Source organism: Numida meleagris, chromosome 3, assembly GCF_002078875.1.
Source record: "Numida meleagris isolate 19003 breed g44 Domestic line chromosome 3, NumMel1.0, whole genome shotgun sequence".
NCBI lineage: Eukaryota > Metazoa > Chordata > Aves > Galliformes > Numididae > Numida > Numida meleagris.
Window position 1 is genome coordinate 103,976,974 of NC_034411.1, and position 18,507 is coordinate 103,995,480.

The 18,507-nt window shown below is 36.8% G+C and overlaps 1 long non-coding RNA gene across 1 annotated transcript; it reads right to left on the reverse strand.

Annotated features, from left to right (window-relative positions):
- LOC110395629 lies at positions 7,031-10,167 on the reverse strand. Its single transcript, XR_002436531.1, has 3 exons — positions 10,111-10,167; positions 7,342-7,374; positions 7,031-7,196 (listed from the first exon to the last, which is right to left on the reverse strand). It is a non-coding gene; the product is annotated as an uncharacterized LOC110395629 (long non-coding RNA).

The window sequence follows — 18,507 nt, forward strand, 5'->3', positions numbered from 1 at the left end:
GTTAACATTTTAACACATTATGTTTCCATCTACCACTTAACATTGGTTTCATTTATTTTACAAGATTGCAGTAAGTATAACTACTTATCTCTGTCAGTCAAAGCAGTCCCATTGTGGTAAGATGATGTTTATTTGTGCAAGATTAACACCTGCTGATACACTTTTTTAGTATAAAATGGAAAAAAGACAACATGAATAATTTTAAAAACAGTTGTATAGATTTGTTTTGCCTTTCTTGGTGCAAATTATTCAAATTCTCAATCACCTCTTGAAAAAAAAAAAAAAAACAGTCCTGTGTTCTTTTAAACTCTTTCTTATTTTTCCTTGAGATGCAGCTGTTTATTTTGCCTGTGTGTCAGAGTAGCTATGCTGAAAAAAATATATTCCTGCTGAATAGTAAGATGTTCACAGATTAATCACAAGGAGGAAACACAGAGAAGAGGCTCACTGTTTGGTATCAATTGTCAAAGTATTCGTAATTTTGTTGGAACTACATCACTCTACTCCAGTGAGGGTTATTGCAGTAGAGGATTTTGGCTCAATATAAGTTTGCACAACCTCAGAACTCATTCTGTTTTAGGACATGCTTGGCCCTAGCTTTCCTAGGTGAGTATCTGAAATAGAGTATTGACATCAGTTAGACCTGAAGGTGTCCATCAATTCTGATAATGAGGTCATTATAAGAAATTCTGCAGATTCGTTTCTTTGCTGGAGTCTCTGTTCACCTTTCTAGATACCTTAAGTAGTAGCACTTAAAGCATGTCTTGAAGACTTAATTGTGTAAAGCGATGTTACACTGATAAAGCCAAAAATGTTTCTGCAAAATGCTGTAGGTCAATCAACATGTTGTATTTCCAGCATTAAATTCTATCTAGATGCCTTTAATTAATTCATCAGCCAGTGGTGGGAAAATCTGGTCCTATTACCTTGGTTCTCAGATCCTAATCAAAAGCTAATTAGCATTAAAAAGTTCAACAGGCTACTATAGCATAAATACCTAGAATCATCTTGCTTTGGGAAAAGGATACTGATAAAGTTATGTAGGTAACAAGCACTTTAATATAACTTACTATTTGGAAACTGTTTATTCCAGTTGAGTAAGAGAAGCATAATAGAGAAGAGGTAAGTAGGGTTAACACAGTGGACCCCACAAGTATTGGCATTTTTATCAATAGTAGGGACAGTGTTTGTTTTAGATCTTATGTAAAGGTTTAAGCAGATTTGAATTTCATTTGAAAATGTTCATTCTTACTGTATTTAACAATTCCTCCTCCTTTGATTTCTTACCCTTTATCTAGAACTTTATTTCATATTCACCTCAGCAGAAGGAGAGAGTAGGTGGACTTAATATGTCTGTCTCCTGAGATTGTGCCTGAAGGTATTTGTATCACATATAGGTGGCAATCTTTTTACAGTCATGTTAGTGTATGACTTTATCAAGCTTCAGATCAAGATAGATTGCCTGCTGATTAAAGGTACCTAAGTGTGGAGAGCTGCAAATCAAAGGCTCATAAAGATTTTAAAATTTTACCAAGATAAATGTCAGGACTCAAATCCAAATCACTCTACAGGAAGGATTAAGTCTGCTAAGACTTATTTTGATAATTAAATACAGTGGATTGTTCATAACACCTTCTAAATATTGCTCTAGTTGGGGTAAAAAGTTGGTGAGAAAAGCTACGTTTAACATGTGTCACCAACAAAATTTGTAGAATCTTAGAATATCCTGAGTTGGAATAGACCCTCAATGAGCATCAAATCCAACTGCTGACTCCACACAGGACAACGCCAAAATCAAACTCTATGTCTGAGAGCACTGTCCAAATGCTTCTTGAACTCCAGCAGGCTTGGGGCCATGACCACTGGGGAGCTTGCTCCAGTGCCTGACAAACCTCTCAGTGAAAAATCATTTCTTAATACCCCACTTGCCCCTCTTTTCCACTCATGAGGAGCTGGAGGCCACCATGAGTTCTCCCCTCATTTTTCTCTTCTCTTGGCTGAACGAACCAAGGGACCTCTGCTTCTCATACATCTTCTGTTCTAGATCCTTGACCATCTTTGTAGCCCTCCTGTGGATGTTCTCTAATAGTTTTACATCCTTCTTGTATTGTGGTGGCCAAACCTACAGCCAGCACCAGCACTGTATGTAAGACTGCACAGCACAGAGCAGAATGGGACAATCCCATCCCTTGCCTGGCTGACAGTGCTGGGCCTGAGGCACCATAGGGTATCATCATTCCTTTGGGCTGACAGGAAACACTATTGACTCATATGCAACTCCATCCTCCAATCTGTACGTATAACAAGAACTGCCCTGTCCCAAAATCCATCACTTGCTCTTGTCAAGCTTCACAGAATTATTGGAGCTTTCCCAGCCCTATAATTTGTTAAGGTCTCTCTGTAAGGCCTCTCTGCTATTGAGAGAATCAACAGCTCCTCCTAATTTAGCGATATCTCCAGACATAGTATACATTTGAGTTCTATGTATAGATTATTTATAAAACTATTGAAGAGAACTGAGCCTAAAATGGAGCCCTGCAGAACACCACTAGATACTGCCCATCTGCCTCACTGACAGTTCAGGACCTTTCAGCCCAATCCATCAGCCAATTGTTGACCGATCATATCATGATGTTTTTGTCTAGCAGTATACTGGAAAATGTGTCCAGTTTACTGTGAGAAGCAATATAGAAGCTTTGCTGAGATCCAGTGGAACTGATGTTCAATTCCAGCTCTTTAAGCATCCTAGCACTGAAGCCTACAAAATTCTGGATATAAAATGGATGCTGATGAGCTCCATCTAGTGGCCCACTACTTAGTACTTGCATACAATAATATTTCAGCCACAGTCTAAGTCAATACTGCAGCCTTCCTTGCAATTCAGTGAGTTGTTGGGTTGGTTTCTTTCTTTCTTGTTTTTTTTTTTCCACTTTTTTTTGTTTTTGTTTTATGTTTTTGTTGCTGCTGTTTTAAAGGGAAAGCTTTTTTAAGTTCAGATGTCTTCTTGACCAAAAGGTAAATTGTTGTGTAATAGAACTGATTTCCGATCAGATACTGTAAAAACAAACAAAAAAATTTTAAAAAGCAGAAACCATAGACAGTCCATCACTCCATAAATATATTTAAAGTTAAATTATTTGGAGATTATTCTTAATTATGTAATTACTGATGTAGTACTGTAGCAAAATGCCATACCTCAAACAAGATGATCCTGCCAAATCACAAACAGTGAATAATGGTCTGGTAAAACGGGAGAGGGCAGAAGACAACACAGCTGTAAGAATGTGAAGTCCAGGACTAATACAGACACCAAAGCTGGACTACATGCTGTCATTGTTTGAGCTATAAGGAACAAAGATTTCTCTTTGTTTTCTTTCTTGTTTGTTTGTTTGTTTTTCTTTCAAGCACAAGGAAAAAGTTGCACATTGCAGTATACAATAAACAAAAATTGTATGTCCTGAAGTTTGCTATTAGTATATTAATAAGATGAATGCACAAAGCTAATTTTGCTAAACATACGTGACATCTTTAAAAGTAGGAATTGTCTCAATCTCTCTGGGGGAGAGATAGTGTACACATAATGAGAGTTGTCTAAATTCTCTCTTTATCTTTTTATATTAAATACGCATTTGGTGCAAATCCAAACATTGGCAAATAAAAACCTTGCCTCTCTTTTTCTGTTTATGACCAAGATAAAGGCCATAAAGGGCCTATTAAAAAATCCTTGAGAAAACACTTAAAAAAGCAAGAAAAAAGTGTGTGTGATGGAGAAGCAGCAGGATTGATTTGCTCCAGAAGTAAGCCCTTTGTTTCTGAAAATATCTTTTGCTAACACGCAATGTAAATCACCTGTCATTCATGTCTGTAGACTCCTAAACAAAACACAAGCAATGAAAATGCAAAAAATTGCAATAATAAAAATGCAGAAATACAATCAAAGTGACAAAGAAACCAATCAAAATAATAAAAAAACTATTAGAAAAATGAGCCTTTAACTCCAGCAGATAATGTTTGTGATATCATGATATTGATTAGACAACTGATTTTTTTTAATAATGTAAAGCAGACAAAATCCCTCAGATAAGGAGCTGATTTCTTTTTATATTCAACATAAATTTTAAATGAGGTATTTGTAAATAGTCTCCGTTTTTCTTTTACCATGTCCAGCACAATATTGTTTGCCTGATGAAATTAGTCTGTGTTTTTAATTAATCATTGATTTACCATCAGAAAGTCTGGATTTTTTTAAAAGAGAAGAGACTTCCTACATATCCACTGTACCCTGGGACCATGATTAGAAGCTGGGTTGGGAAGTCCTGTGAGTGTTCATTAACTTATAAGTTAGTGCCTCATGCCACTTTGAGAAGCTCTGCTGCTGTCAATACATAACTCTTCCAGTTTTAAGACCAACAACTTCTTCATACTCAATTACTCAGTGCTCATCTTTCTATGTTTTAATTTGGCCACACAGAGATGAAAAGTTCTAATGGCTTCTTTAAATGTGCTCCACGAACACCTTCTTTACAGATGGCTGGTAAGCTCATTCCTGGCCTCTTAGGAAACTCCCATCCATTTTATCTGCTTTCTCCTTCTTTTCTATGCATCAGAGATCTGGCACATCAACAAACTACTGGATCCTTTCTGCAATCCATACTTCTTCACTTCAAAGTTCAGTACTAAATAAGAACTTACATTGTTTGGTGACCTTTCGTACAAGCGCTTCAGCAGCAATTAAATGTTCCTTTCCTTTTGTGCCATGAGAAGACCCAGACAGTCTGCTTGCTTTTCAAGTGTGGAGTAAAACAGTGCTGTTAAGAACAGCAATAGCAGACTCCTTTTTCATTAGCAGCAACAGTAAGAAAAGTCAGAGAAGGCAAAGCAGCTGCTATAGCTGATACCAATGTGCCAATATTCCAGCAGGAGTATAATTTGATTTCCAACTGTGAAGTGACATACGCAGCACATAGCTGTAATTTTGATATTAGTGCATAAATAACACTGTGCTCAAATTCAACATTCATATTTCCACTTATTGCAAAGAACAGGGAGCCAATTTCCTTCTCACAGTTTACTGTGCTGTGGTGTACAAGTCGTAAATGCTTTTAACTACCAAATAGATGTAATCAGCGACATTCATTCCTCTTTGTAATCATTTTCTGCTAGATAAGAATAGCGAATGGAAACTGCTAAACTGACCCAGTTACCTGGGTCATTCCCCACCTCAGAACTCTCTCACTGCTTTACCCTCACCAGCGTGCTAATTGAAAGGGTAAACAAGAAATGATGAAAAACTTCATCTATTATTTATCACAACAGCTTCTTAGGTATTATAATTGTGAATATTGATTGAATTGGAATTAGGCATTTTCTTACAGTGGGAAGAGCAAATTAAAGCCTTCACAGTGCCTAAAAGCTGACAAAAAAATAAAAATAGAAATAGTTCCCTAAAAATCCGATATCATGTGACATGAGCACCTCATCATACCAGTTAGCATCTAGTCATTAGGCCATGCAAAATGCTACATAGTGATGTGAAACACAGACCTTCAAGTTTTGTTGAATCACTTGCTTCAAGAAAAAAATTAAATGTCAGTATTGTGTTGTAAGTTTATTTTGAGTGATTTCTAAGTATTCAACCAACTATGATGATTTTGTTTTCCTCAGTTACTACTTTGTAGCATCTATTACTGAGTAACATATCTTATTAAGATGATAATGTTAGAGTACACTAAAATGTACACAATGTGGTACTTCAGTGTGCCGCCTTCATTCTTGACCTTGTTGTCCATTCAACAGTAGCTCTCACTAATGCAAAAGTGTAACTCACAAAGAAAATGAGGTGCTCCTGTTCAAAACTGAATTCATGCCTGCATTATTGCTGTTCTATCTTAATGAATAAAGTGAGCCCTGGGCATTTCTCAGGCTTTGAGAACAACTGATGTAGTCACACTAGCTTGCAAACATATAACTAAATTGTGTTTGGTGTTTTCTGAATGAGAGCTAATTGGTGAAAGTCATTCTAGAGAACACACTAAAAATTAAAACTGAGCTATCAAGGGCCAGTAGTTATGCTCTGCGCTATCCCATGTCGTTTCCTAGTACAGATGTATGCCTTATGTCCCTAAGGCACAATGTGGAGTATCAAGATTTTGAAAAGGAGAGGTTACACTGTGATCCCAGTAAAGCTGGAGCTGGAGGTCTGGAGTCCATGTTTTAAATGAGATACAAATTTTGGCACATGGATAGAACAGGGCCAACTCATTTTACCTGACCACAGGAATCCTCTGGTCTGTAAAGTGTGAGATATGTTTCTGGAGGATGATTTTTATTTTCGTTTAAGGTAGCTGAGTAACATCCTGAAGGTGTCTTTTTTTTTTTTTTTTATCCTTTAAGTGTATTTACTATGTGTACCTCATTTAAGCATTTTGATTAAATTAAGATGGGGCAATAAGAAGAAAAAAAAAACAACAATGGAATCAAAAACCTTTTGATGGAGAAGAAAATGACCATGAACTGAGGTGAGCTGAGCTGTCCATAACTACAAGTTAGGAGTGGCATCACAGAAGGCATGGCAGGAGGCAGCACCACAACTGTTCTTAACTGTGAAGTGAGTGTTTTGTATACTGATACAGTGCAAGAAGAGAGGAAGTACCCTCCATGCTGCTGGTGAGAGAGGCAGCATACAAATCTAGCACTGAACACTGGTTAGGCAAGCTCACAGTCCTTCACACACTCCTAACTTGGACAATTACTCTTTTTTTGTTTATGAAAGAAAAGCCCACAGCTGCTAGAGAACAGATTTTCTGAATATGCAGTACAAGTAGATAATGCATACAAAGCTAGAACAAATGTTGAAATGCCTGTTGGAAAGGATGCATTATGGCCACAAAACCAATTGAATCATCATCATGCCCTTCACAATCATATTTTTCCTTGCTCCACACACAGTATATTGGTAAATCATGAGATTATTATGCTGCAAATAACCTATTCAAAACAAAGCACACTGTATCCTGTCCTTAGCCTCAATGTGATTTTTTTTTATATAAATGCAGTAGCACAGAAATACACAGGGAGATAAACAAAGTGAGACAAGCAGGGATTTGTATTTTTTAAAGTAGCACATCTGGAGTCAGCTGAAGAGTGTAACAGTGGATTTCATGATTAGACCAGAGGAAAGGTTTGTCCAGTCAAAGCTGCGATAAAACACACAAAAAAATCAGAAATACATAAATGAAATAAGTACAAATACTTCAGAAAAATGTTATTTCAGGAGTCAGTATTGATTATTACAGCTCTTCTTAAGTAAGGAAAATGGAGAAAAAGAGCAATAGAACTTACCTGAGTTTCAAGTCCTGTGGGTTTTGAATAGCTCTATTATGTGGGGAAAAGAGGAAATTATAAACATGCAGAATAAAAATAGATTTCAAAACCTCAATATGTTTCAAAAATATATATATTATTATTTTTGCATGCACACCTTGTATGAATTGGTTTTGACAGCTTATTATTAACTGTTAAAAATCACAAAACTCATACCATTTTTAACAAGTTTAAATCTCAAGACAGGAATGCAGTAATGATTTTATCTGGCACTCTCCTGGGAAAGATGAGTTAATACTATAGTGCTTTCATTCTAGGGATAGAGAAAAAGCAGAAAAACAAAGTGACTTGTTCTAGCCTGGACTTCAATCAATATTGTAGCTCAGACTAATAAAATCCCCCAGCTACATGCATAAAGTGTCTTAAGCACTGTAGAATTACTTGGAGTGTAAATCCTTTGGGTCAGGTACCATATTTAAATATGTGTTTGTGCAACATAAAATATACTGTAAATTCCTATGGAGTTACAATAGGGACTTCTAGCTATTATTGTAATACAAATAGTAAATAAAAACAAAAAGAAATCCTTAATCTCAGTTATGATAACATTAATCAGTAAAACAAGAAATAAATATTGATTCAAAAAACATTCCCAAAGAATCCCTCAGAAATCAGAAACAGCTCTATGAAATCATTGAGGAAATTATATTTTTAAAATGCAGCAAGACAAGTTGAACACTTTATGAAACTAGCAGCAGATACTTGACTTGCTTCCATCATGAAGTAGTACATTAATATCGAAATTTTCATCCAGTTGAAGGCTACATTATGTATATGCTAACTAATTCATATGCTTCAAATTCTCTATTGTCCTAACAGTATCTGTATTATTTAGTCTTGTGATGGCTTTCACATTGTGGATCTAGTTGAGAAAATAACTACTAGTGTCATAAAGACTTTTGGTCTTAGATATGACTGGAAAAAGAAAATTGAAGGTTTGATTTACCACTATGATTAGTTCCTTTAGAATGTTGCCCTCTTTCAGTAAGACTTGTTTTGATCTGCTTCTCTCCTTTATTTTACCTTTTCAGACTTAACTCCTGCCTAACTGGGCTAAAGAGCCCTCTCTTATTCTCTCTTTCTCACTAATCTCTCTTTATTTCAGTAGTTCATTGTTTTATTTCTTTTGTATGTAAGATCTAATATTACTATAATATTTTGTAACCTGTGGTGTATTTGTATTTGCATCCAAGAAGACACAGCATTCCGAAAGCCTTTTGTTGTTATTACTATCTGGAAAGGACCAGAGAACCCACATCCCTTCCTTTCCAGATCGATACTCTTAGGAAATAATGCTTTATTCTGATTTTTTGCTTTTGAGAATGTTCAAGGAAGAATGAATATGATAGGATGCATTTGTACCAAGGAGAACTACATGGGACTGGACTGCTTCCAGCCATGTTAACCAAATCAATGAGTCATGTCTACAAGTTCATTTGATCTGTGGGTTCAGCCTTGTTCAATAACAACAGGAAGTGCATATTGTCAAGTGGAATGACAAATCTCAACATCCATGTCTACACATTCTTATCCCTGCCCTCACTCATGATTAGGCCAGTGGAGATAAAACTTTCTTTTTTTCCTGCTGTATTTTTTGTTCAATAATAGCAGAGTTCTTAACAGCATGCAGAACAGATATTAAACTCATGCCTGATGCTTAAAGCTTGCACTGGAGAAGATACCCATAGGAAGCTGCGATGCATTGAGATTGCGTATTTAAGAATGTTGTAATTCTTATTAATGATCCTGAAAAGTTAGCTAGAAAGCCGACATGCAGTCTTTCTATGCTGGAAGTTAACTTTATTGTTGTTCATTTTAAATCCCATCTGTTTCCATAAAGCTGCTTAATTTTGAAGTTATAACATTTATCTTCAGTAGAACATAAATCAAAAAATTCTACTACTAAATCAAGTATTTGCACACATCTCTAATCCAAAACAACAAAACAATAATGATTAGTTATTTTCTTCCATCAAACGCTTCAGCTGGAAAAGCACAAATGAACTAGCTGATTTCCAGTTCAGTGTTCCTTTTTCGTTGTTTGGATTTTTTTTAATCATTGCTTTGTTGCTGTTGTTTGTGATTTTAGTTTTGTTTTGGAATTCATTTCTCATGTATTTGCCTAAACAGGATCTTGACCCTATTCCCTAACCCTTATTCAAGGGAAAAGTGGGGAGCAAAATCACTGTTCCCACTCCCTTCCCAAGCACAGGTTGTTGGAAAACATTCTCTCTCTGTATAAATGCAAATACAGGGATTTTATATCTTCTCTTTCTTTGATAAATGAGACTAATAAAGAGGAAGAATACACAGAAATAGTGTTCTTTTAGCAAGTTTCAATTCTACACCGCTTCAAAGTACAAAGGAAAACAGGCTGAAAGGCCTTTGTAAGTTTCAATCCAAATACTTGGATTGAATTGTCTTTTTTTTTTTTTTTTTTTTTTTTTACCCTTTTGTGGCATTTTAGCATTTTGTGGCTAAGAGATTTCCCAGGATCTTGGAGATGCACTTCAGGTTTGATGTCACTGTCTTGTATTACAAACCCCAAGCAATGCAGAGTAGACCGCCCTAGGAGTGGTCCAGTGGATGTAGAAAGACATTAGTCCCTGTCCCTCCATTCTTCCACCCTTACCCCCAGAGGTAAACGTGTATGAGAAGTCCTGTTAAAGTCAGTATATCAACAGATCCAGGCAGACCTCAAATCCATCTTCTGCAGTGCAGAGTTACCTGAAGGAATGATGACAAGATGGGAGACATCTTCCCCTTCATATTGGCCCTTATGACTACACCAAGTGCAGTGGCATGGTGTCCTGGCTCACATTTTATGAAGCAAGCCAAAGGGGCCAGTCCCACCTGCTCTTGATTGCAGAACCACCATTCAAAGGTGCAATTCCCCACCTCTTCTCTCACCAGCTGTGCAAGCGTTGGCAACAGACAATGACCACTGAGCAAATAAAGTAATTCAAAACCACACACTGCCCACTAAAAAATATTCAAATATTCTCTGCTGTAAATTGGAATTTAGGTCACATAGTGCTCTTCTAGGATGTGGGCAGCAGTGCTTTCAAACATCACTAGATTATTCCATACAGTCTCTATAACAACTGTAAAGGAGGTTGCAATGAGAAGGGTGTTGGTCTCTTTTCTCAAGTGACAAGTGATAAGACATAAGGATGAACAGTCTTAAATCACATCATGGAGGTTTAGCTTGGATGTTAGGAAGAATTTCTTCACAAAGAGGTTTGTTAAGGGAAAGGAAGAAGGGAAGAAACAGAGAAGGTGCCCAGGGAAGTGTTGGAGTCTCCATCTGTGGAGATATTTGGAAGGTACGTGGATGTGCCACTAAGGAACGTAGTGTAGTGATGTGACTCAGTAGATCAGACTGATGTGTGGACTTCATGATCCCCAAAGCCTTCTCAAACCTAACTGATTCTGTGATTCTATGAGTTAATTCTTCTTGCATCAAGGCTCTGAGACTGTCTTGTCTTGGCTATTAGCCTGCTACCACAAAGCTTTCTGAGAAAGAGGATTTACAGCTTTGCCTTTTCCATGGCTCTAAAGCAACGATATTCATCCTTTAATAGTGTCTCTCTCTAGAACATGAACATCACGTCAGGGCTATCTCATGATATTGTGATTTTACTTTGCTGACAAGCTAACATCATTCTGAAGAACTGGCAGCATTTCAGTAATCTCAAATTGTGTTGCTTTTTGGTGCTTTATCTCTGTTGTGTTAGATTTAAAATCAGTTTCTAAGAGTTTTAGTGTTCTTGTCAATTTTCTAATGAACAAAATAGCTACAGAGGCAACCTATGCATCACTGCTTACGTTCTGTATTTTATCAGCACTAAATACAGATTTTGCAGCCTCTTTTTAGTAGGCACTTTATTATTGTGACACCATTCTCTACAATCTCACTAGATCATACAAGATAGAGATGGTTGTCTTGTCACTCTATGGCCCACTGCCAGATTTTATTATTATTAGTCCACAGTAGATGCAGCATGGATGATCACTAGTTTGGAAGTCATATCTTCTTCTTAGGTTTTCTCAAGAAATTGAGAACAAAGATCAGAGAAAAGTATAAATATTTTTTTCCTAACAGCACGAAAGTATCTAATTTACTGGACAATTTTTTTCTTATTCTTTTAAGATTTTTTTCAGCTATCTGATGAGCCTTGACAGAGTTAGGGATGTTGCTAGCAGTGTTACCAGCGTTAACAATACTGCTACTACTGTAAGTGAATCAGTGATTTTTTAAGGCTTTTCATTTTATAATGATCTTGGTATAACCTTCAAATACATTTTCCTTGTAACACAGAAATGTCATCAAATGCAACTAAACAACATCCCATTTTCCCCCTTAATTATTAGTAGAGGTCAAAGGTTACTTTTGATAAAATCTTATACAGCAGAAACACACTGCAATGGATGACATTTTTTATGCTTGTATCATTTGATTAAGATACTTGTATCTCTCTATATATTGTAAGTTGCTAATAAGCTCTTTAGTCAAATGCTGCTCCTACACATTTCTAAAGCTCTGCAAGACCTGTTCTTATTTTGACATTCACATTGCTTTGAACAAAACACTGAATTAAGAAACTTCTACAGGCTTATTCTAATCTTTTTTTTCTATCAGTCCATGATATCTGTGATTCTGTCTATCCATGCCTGCATATACATTTAAGTATGTATAAATGCATATTATAACATATATGCACAAATACAAGTGAAATGAAACTTTCTTGTGTTCAAGAAACATTTAGGTGTTCAAGAAACATTTAGATATAGTGTTGAGAGACCTGGTCTAGTGGGGTTGTTGGTGATAGGTGGATGGATGGACTGGATGATCTTGTAGGTCTTTTCCAACCTAGCTAATTCTATGATTCTATGAATTCCATGAAATATGTATGAGGGTTGCTCCAAAAGTAATGCCTCCTATTTCATTTTTTTTGGCCCACAATGTCAGAGGTAGGGAGGTTGAACCTTCCCATCAATATCCCATTCTGTTCCATTTCTATGTGATAGGTGGCAGCAGAGGGGCAGTCTGATAGAATGGATCTGACAAAGAAGTGAGTATTAAGCAAAGGTATGTCACTGAATTCCTCCATGTGGAAAAAATGGCACCCACTGACATTCATTGACATTTAATGAATGTTTCTGGAGACCAGACAGTGGATGTGAACACAGGGAGGTGGTGGGTGGTGCATTTCTGCAGTGGTGACAACAACCGTGGGTCAACTTCACTGGCAATTATTTACAAGCATGGCATGCAGGCTCTTGTTCATTGCTGGTGAAAATGCACAGCTAATGGTGATGACTGTGTTGAAAGATAATGCTTTTCAGCTTAGAATTTGCTCTATCAAACAGTGTTACTGTGCTCTTTGTATATATCATATGTATTGAAGATCAATCCATTTATTAATTAATATATTCACAAAAAAAGAAGACAATTTGTTCAACATTTTCCCCCAGAGAAATAGTATTTTATTACCAGTTCCAAGTAACTCTTTTTTATCATAAATACATTATTTTTCTCTGTTTGAGAATGGTGGCGCCTTGTTTTAGTATAGAGGCATAAGTTACTTTTTTCCACTTTTTGCTGTATTGATGTAGGAAAGGAATGTAACTTTTCAGACTCAGTGGAGTCTGTGACAATACAGACTTTGTATACTTTCACAACTGTTGGTTTATTAACCAATGCCTTCAGTTTCCCAAGCTGTAAACTAAAAAACTGAATTCTGATTCCCTTGGACATCATTGCCAATAGGTGGGCAGTTGGACTGGATCATCTTGGAGGTCTTCTCCAAACTTGGTGATTCTATGGTTCTATGATTTGTAGACTCTAATGTAGGGCTGCTCTAATGCTCTACTTTTGTTTTGTTGTTATTGGGACATTCTGGGAATCTTGACACCTTTCCATTGCTTACTGACACAAGACTGCTGATTATCAGAACTTCACCTGTGATCTCTAAGTGCACTTTGCTGCATTAACTTCTCTCCGAGATGTTCCACATGTTATTTAATTCACTGTTTAGTGCTAGCCCAGCAACCCTAACCTAGTCAGTGCTGACTGGAACTTCTGGTCATGCTTTGCTGCTACTTTTCATCCTCTACACTGAAAAGCATCATCTCACTATCCTCTGTATCATCAAAATAATTATTGCATTTTGGTGCAATATATAATCTTCAGGAAAAAAATGTGTATATATATCACTATGACCTTCTGAAAAACCCTATTTGGCCAAAGGAATATCAAATATGTGCAAACGTGGGAAAAAATATATATGTTTGGAATGATTGATCTTCATTTCATTCATCAGAATTGTTATATTTAAATTTTAGGTGTTGATAAGAACACCTAAAATTCTTTCAGAAACCACCATGGATTTATTTATGTCTCCTCTGAGTTTTTATACTACCAAGCAAATCTTTCTCTGATTTTTTTGTTTGTTTGTTTGTGAGCTCTTAAACAGATAACTCTCGTTCAAATTGCTGTGTGAGTGAGTTGGGTTGTAAGTATGGTAGCAGAATCATGGAATCATAGGATCACAGAATGGTTTGGGTTGGAAAGGACATTTAAAATCATCTAGTTCCAACCTCCCTGATATGGGCAGGGACACCTCCCCCTATGAGGTTACTCACAGCCCCATCCAGCCTGGCCTCGAATACCTCCAGCAAGGGGGCATTCACACCCCCACTGGGACCTGTTCCAGTGTCTCACCACCCTCACGGTAAAGAATTTCTTCCTGATATCGAGTCTAAATCTACCTTCTTTCAGTTTAAAGTCATTTCCTTTAGTCCTGTCTCTACATACCTTTCTAAAAAGCACCTTCCCAGCTTCCCTATAGGCCCCCTTCAGGTACTGGCAGGCCGCTATAAGGTCTCCTCAGAGCCTTCTCTTCTCCAGGCTGAAGAGTCCCAGCTCTCTCAGCCTGTCCCTGCAGGGGAGGTGCTCCAGCCCTCTGATCATCTTCATGGCCCTCCTCTGGACCTGCTCTGACAACTCCATGTCCTTCTTGTGTTGGGGGCCCCAGAACTGGACTCAGTACTCCAGGTAGGATCTCATGAGAGCAGAGTAGAGGGGCAGAATCACCTCCCTTGCCCTGCTGGTCACGCTTCTCTTGATGCAGCCCAGGATATGGTTTGGCCTTCTGGGCTGCCAGCACACATTGCTACCTCATGCTGAATCTTTCATCAACTGATGCTCCCAAATCCTTCTCCTCGGGGCTGTTCTCAAGCCATTCTCCACCCAACCTGTATCTGTGCTTGAGATTGCCCCAACCCCTTGCACTTGGCCTTGTTGAACTTCATGAGGTTGGCATAGGCCCACCTCTCAAGCCTGTCCAGGTCCCTCTGAACAGCATCCCTTTTCTCTATCATGTCAACTGCAACACTCAGCTTGGTGTCATCTGCAAACTTGCAAAGGGTGCATTCAATCCCACTGTACATGTTGCCTACAAAGGTGTTAAATAACAGTGGTAACACTGTAGGATTAGATTTCACAGATAATAGCTCTATTTCAAGCAGCAGTTATGTTTCCTTAGTTAGGTTGTACATGAATTTGGGGGCAGGTAGGTGACTCCTATTGTATATTTTTCCTGAAGTCTCACTCTCGTCTGTCATCTACTCAATTGTGGGAGTACATATGGATTTCAAACTTTGCCCAAACACTGCTTCACAAACTGTACCTATTTGGCTTCTGACGTATAAATATACATCTTAAATAAATATGAATCATCCAAAAATATTATTTTCTGGACATTTGCTTCTGCAAGCTTCTTTGTATTACAAGATTTAATCAAATTCTTCATTTTTTGTTTCGATATTCATCCCTCCAACAAGTGTACTGTCTGAGAACATAAAGGAATTAACACATTTCTCCCTGTATGCAAGCCTACAAGCTACTTTTGTTCATGCTGCAATTCCAGATTGTGCTGTATTTTTCTTGGTTTTATTTATTTACCCAAAGCTATTACCTGACTTATTGGTGAGATACTCATCACATTGAGTCCTATGTTTTATATGTTTACTTCTTATTATGGAAGTTTATTGGTTATTTTATTTATTTATTCATTTATTCTTGTGTTGCTGTTACTATTCCAGTGACGTATAAACCAATATCTTAAACTTAATATATTCTCTTTTTGTTCCTTGACCGTTACTCTATCTATCCTTACCTATAACCCCATTCTTCTATAAAGAATTCCTCAGAGCTAAATGAAGTACTGTCATTCTCTTTGTCCACACTGTATATTCTATTTGCCCTTACAACTGCAAAATTCCAATTCAGCTCCTGACCATTTTTCTAAAGCACTATATCACATTGCCTCTTTTGCCAAAGTATATGCTTCTCTGTCAGTTGTTTTTAGTTGACTCCATCTTGGAGCATTTTCTGACTTCCTTCATCACATCTAAGATTTAATTTGATCCATGTGATTTCCTTGCCTTACTAAATTCTAATTACATTTCTCAAGGATTAGTTTCAAGAGTATCTTTGGACATTTTTCATTCGAGATACCAATCAGAGTTTGGCATCTTATCAGAGTTTTGTTTAGTTCTCCATAAATTGCAAGGCTGGCTCTTGAACCACAATTCTTCTGTGCTTTTGAACCTAAGAAGAAACAAAAGTTATCAAACAAAAACAAGCAAGCAAACAAATAAAACCACCACATTAGGTCATATGCTTAGGGAGGAATTTAGAAGTATAAATATTTCTCCAATTTACATAATGTTTTCATTCCATTTTGCTTTTGTCCCAAACATTACAAACACATCAGGGAAGCAATTATTTTAAATCCTCACAACCTTCCTTTCTGTTGTATCCATTCCTTGAGTATGCAAAGAGAAGCAGCACCAATTAGCACACACACACATTTTCCAGTCATCACACACACTCATTTCTAAAGTTCTTTGTCTTCATGATGTAGTAAAAAACAGCATTTTTTTTTTTTTTCATCATAGGGAAATGTGAACTTCTGCACAGTGTAGCATTCTCTTCCAACTAACTTAGTGGACAATGTTTTTCCTCTTAGGCAAGCAATTTTCTAAGGGGTACTTAAGCTTTAAAAACTGTTTAGTGCTATGATCTTAAATCCCAGTGACTGGAATTGCTCCTTGTGATTTTCAACCCTAGGTAATAAGGCTGGAACTGGGGGAAGGAAAGTGCCTGAAGAAGGGATCCTGAAAAGTCAGACGTCTCCACCTTATGTTAGTCAGGACTGAATATACAGAATGTATAAAGACCCTTACACTTATAATTCTTACTTCAGAGTTAAAAAGCAGTTTCAGTCTCTCTACTGGACCTCTGTCAGATTATATAAGTAAATACTAACCATATTCCCTGAGAGAAAAAAATGTGACACTTATATTCTTTGTACAGAGTACAGGATTACATACAGAATTCTCTCAGTATGAAAACAAAATATCTGTGAATGCCTTGCTGCATTAAGACTATCAGGCCATGGTACAGGATGCCCTGATATTTTGTGCAGTGTCTGTCATCGGAGATTTTCAAGGCCCATCTGGGTAAAGCCCAGGGCAACTTGGTCTGAATCCACACATGATCTTGCTTTAAACAGGATATAGGACTGGACACCTCTTGAGTATCCTTCCAATCAGCCTTATTCTGTCATATGATTCAATGATTTAATAATGATAGAATGTCCTAGGACAAGGTACGATTAAATTTCTCTCCTTCATTTACAATTCCCCCCACTTTTTGGGATATGCTCCAATGCAAAATGAAATGAGGATTAGAAACTTAGCTTGCAGCAGTGTTGGGAGGATAAATACATTAAAGATTAGTAAGTGCTCAGATAGTGTTAATAGGAGCCCCATAAGTACCTCAGAGAGATCCAGAGCCCTAAATCACTATTAATGAATTGTATTGATTTCCCTTTAATTTTTGAAATGAATCTATTATAATAAAGCTTGGCTTTTGTTTGACCTTTATCCAATGTGGTAATTATAAACACTATTTTATAATTATTTTATTCTTACTCCCAAAGGAAAATAGTACATGCTAATCTAGTCTGAGCTAAATGTTTCTTCTTCTGCTGTTCTTTTTATCTTTTGGGGGTTTTCTTCTTGGACAAATCATATCAAATTATTTTGCAAAATATTATTCAATTGATAGAATGATTAACAAAGTAATACTTAAATTTGGGGCTGGAAATTGAACATATTGAATTCATTTATGTTTGTTCTATCTGTGTCTGGGGTCAACAATAATTAAATAATTGAACTGGAAAAGATGCCAGATGGGAAAAACCTGGCAATAGTCTGAAGAAAATATAACACCAGATATTTATTCTTTAGGTTTCCTTTATGACCCTTCTGTAAGTTATTGAAGGATAGCAACAAAAAAAACCTTAAATACCAAATCCTACATATGAAGTCAGGTTTCTACAAACACCTCAAGCTTCTTCTTGAATTTGTGATTTCAAGAAATCAGATATACTCAGATGTATTCACATGGATCATCACTCTCTGCACTACAGCCCCAAAGCTAAGGAGGTGCCCCAGACCATAGCAGATACAAACTGCTATATAACCTGTCTGCATGGATTAGAAACTCAAAGTAAAATGTGAAAACCCTAGACTAGTCAAGATGTGGGAAGTGCTACCTATAATGATACACAGGACATGTACTCAACTCAAAAACTCCTTGCTGTGTTCCTTTTTTTCTTTATAGAATAACTGGAGTTTACTCAACCACGCTAGTTATCTTGGCACTTGATGACTCCTTATGGTCTACATTGAATGTGTGAGTCATTTGTTGAAAAAGCGTGATGTGAAGCTTAAGAAACTGCCTACTCCTACCATTTGTTTTTGTTTATCTTGACTATTTTTTAACATATTTTAAGCTGTCCCTAACTTCAAAGGTTAAATTTTGTGTCCTTCTCCTCACATGAAATCCATCATTATTAGTTGTATTTTCATAGCAAGATGTATAGGTCCTTTTAAAGTTTAATTACTCCTTCTAGGTCTCTTTCCTATCTCTAAAAAACAAGAAATCAAACTATCGTTATTTTGCCTTATTGTTGTGGTCTAAACACAGTAAGAAGTTCAGCCCTTTACAGTCCCTCTCTCAGCTTTCCTCAATAGAATAGGGAAGAG